Raw genomic sequence first — 3,652 nt, forward strand, 5'->3', positions numbered from 1 at the left:
TAACTTATCACCACACAGACTAAAGGAGACCTTCCCCCCCCCCCCTTCTCCTGCAGCTGCACAGTGTCAGCACAGCAAACACTCTGCTCTTCAGGGCCTCAGCACTTGAATGTCCATACATGCAGCTCTGGGTAGGTTTCTCTACCAGGAGAACAAACCTGGGAGAATTCTCCCAGATTATACAAGTAGACTGAAGACTGACTGGATAAGCAGCACTGCAGAAAAGGACCTGTGGGTTATGGTGGACAATAAGCTGACTATGAGCCAACAGTGTGCCGTTGTTGTTGTTACTGAAGAAGGCTAATGGCAAACTAGGGACCATTAGTAGTAGCATTGCCAGCAGATAGAGGGAAGTGATCCTTCCCCTCTACTCAGCACTGGTGAGACCACATCTGGAGTTCTGTGTCCAGTTTTGGGCCCTCCACTACAGGAAAAGATGTGGACAAATTAGAGAGAGTCCAGCAGAGGGCAACAAAATGGTTAGGGGGCTGGGGCACATGACTCCTAAAATGAGGCTGTGGGAACTGGGTTTATTTAGTCTGGAAAAGAGAAAACAGAGGAAATTGAATAGCAGCCTTCAACTACCTGAAGGGGAGTTCTGAAGACGATGAAGCTAGACTGTTTTCAGTGGTGGCAGGTGACTGAACAAGGAGCAGTGGTCTCAAGTTGCAGCAAGGGAAGTTTAGGTTACACATTAGGAAAAACTCTATTACTAGGAGGGTAATAAAATGCTAAGACAGGCTACCCAGAGAGGCTGTGGAACCTCTATCTTTGGTAGTTTTAGACAAAGCCTTGGCTGGGATGGTCTAGTTGGGGATGGTCCTGCTTTGAGCAAGGGAATGGACTAGGTGACTTTGAGGTCCCTTCCAACCCTAATTTTCTATGAATATATGAATGTGTATTTGCATTTAAAAATAATAACAGTGCTACCCATTCAGCCAATTTATGATGCCATAAAGTGGCAAACTAGTCCCAAATATACCCCACAAAATATGTGGAACATCTTAGTGGCTCTTTTGTATGCCACCATAAATGGCATCTGTAGCACTGTCATGCCTGTGCTGACAATTGGCATTTGATTGCCAGCATGGAAACAGGGACAGGGGTTGGCATCAGAACTGGAACAGCCCTGTTCCTGATGCCAAAAATGTGCTGCCAGAAAAGCAGGTTTCAAGGCTCCCTGATAGGGAGTGCAAAGGGGCTCCAGCCACTGGGAAGCTGGCAGCTCCTGAGCCTGGAAACCTTTCCTGCCTTGACCTGAAGTTCCCTGCAGGGTCTGCAAGGCACAGCACTTCAGAATACTGAGTTGCAGAGAGATGAGATACACCTTCAGTTTTTAGATATCCCAGAGGACAAGGACCCCAGAACAAGAGAAGCTTCCTGACCCGAGGATCCCAGTGCTCTCTGACTTCTAAAAACTACACATGCATCTGGACTATCCTAGGGTTGGGCTAACAGTTAGCTGATTGTTGGGCCCAGCCCTGACAGCCCTGAGTCCTGAACCAGACCATACAGGGACAGATCCAGAAGGGGTACAGTGGTGTGGGGCACCCTCTCCTTTTGGATTGTGCTGTAGGAGTCACAACAGAGACTTTTTTTAAAGTCTCCAAATCGGGTATGAATCCCGTCACGCTCCCCTTCTTGCTCATAGCACCCCTTCACTTCCTCTCCATCATGAGCAGCACACCCCTTCTCCTCCCATTTGCCTCCTACCCCATTTGCCCTTGCTACTGTCTCTGGGACAAGGCCTCCAAAGTCATTCATGCCCTGCTCCAGTTATGAACAGTGGCAGCAGCAGTGACAGTGGGTAGTGTGGGTGGCTCCCCCACAGTGTTCCCTGCCAGCCTGGGAGCAAGCACAGAATGGACAAATTCACCCACTCCTGAGTCTGCCTGCAGTGGCTCTGGAGCCCTTCCCCAACCCTCCCAAATCATTTTACAGGCTCGGAAGGGTTGAGGGGAAAGGGGTTTCAAAGCCCCTGCATCCACCCCTGCAGCATTGGCTCTACATCCATACACGCTTATTCATAATACCATGGCCCATGAGACTGTTGGAGCTGTTGGGAGAACCCGGAAACTGGGACACAGCTGCCCTCTCTCCAAGTTTCATGATTAGGCTGTAGATAGCTCAGCAGCGGCATGACCAGGGTTGGAGAAATTGTATGCCCCATTGCCAACACCACGCTTCCTGCCATGCATTGTATGACAATGCAATGTTTGGGGTGGGGCATAACATTTCTCTGATCCCAGCTGCATCATCATTTTAACATGGGCCTCAGTCATAACAGAGTTCCCTTTCCTTCCTGTGAAGGAAGGAGACATATTTGAATTCCCATATTTCAGCCACCAGCTGCTTGGAGGAACAAACTGATGAACAAAATGTTCTCAATTTTTGACCCATTTTGACATTACCCAACATAACCTGGCCTAATTACAGCCTCCAAGAAATCAGCTCATAGAGAATTCACATGTTTCAAACAGTTCCTGGATTCTCAAATACATTGATCTATGCTGGCAATCCGAAGGAACCCCAGAATCCTAAAGACGACAATGGTTTATGCTCTGGCATAATGGATCTTGCAACACAAGTCTAAAAGCAAAATTAGGTCAGTTTTCCATTTTTGTAAAAAAGAGAGAGAAAGGAAAAAGAAAGCCAAGAACTTTTTTCCCTTTGCCTAGACTCACCACATTCTCACTATGATCAAACAATGTGAACATGTGACTTTTTGGAAGAAAACAACCTGATTATCACTAAAGAAGTTCCAGTTCTTTAAACTGTAACTAATCCTTCTTTTCCATTAATTAATTATTAGTAACACATTTTTAAATAAAAGGGGTCTTTAAGCCTACAATGTTCTTGTGGAAACTATGTTGGTAGAAACAACATAGGACTTTTTAGAGGACTCAGTAAATTGTTGGAAGATTTTTGTTTTAAAGATGTTGGAGGTCATTCTGTTCCATTTTGTCAGAAGGGGAGCAAAGCATAAATAATTCTGTCAGTGACCTATAACTTCAAGGTCAAAGATTTTACAGATGTATTATGAATTTCTTGACTATAATTCGCTTTGAATTTTAGTTTTAAAAAGGAAAAAAAAAAGTTTTATACACGTACATTTAAAATCTCTTTCTTTTCCCAGGATTTCCCTAAAGGGCGACTTGATCAGGATTTCTCAGCTTGTAGTATACAAATCGTCTTTGTGGTATATAGGGATGTTTGGAGGCTATTAAATGGAATAAAGACTGTTAACATTAATTGGGTTGCATTGGAAAGTCTTTTTTATGGATATGAATCCAATGGAAATAATAAAAGCCTATCCTTTTGAGTTATTCTAAATGGAAAGAAATACATTAAATATATATGATTCCTGGAGTCTGTAAACTGTCTGCAAAAATTAATATTTCAGAAGCCCGTGAAAATAAATTGGAGGTAAGGAGCTACGAATGTAGCCTGGAATTCCAAATGTCTGATCCAAAACTATACAAGGTCAGGGATGGAATTAACTTCTTCTCTTTAAGAGTCTCAGTGCTTGTTAAAAAGTTATATAACCATAACAAAAATTGGACTGGCGTCTGAAAGGAAAACTCAAGGAGAATTACTTACCTAGATGGTCAATACTATTCCAAAGGTTCAAGAACTTTTGCAACTTCTTCCT

This window comes from Gavialis gangeticus, unplaced genomic scaffold (genome assembly GCF_001723915.1).
Source record: "Gavialis gangeticus isolate Ggan-Ray unplaced genomic scaffold, GavGan_comp1, whole genome shotgun sequence".
Taxonomy (NCBI): domain Eukaryota; kingdom Metazoa; phylum Chordata; order Crocodylia; family Gavialidae; genus Gavialis; species Gavialis gangeticus.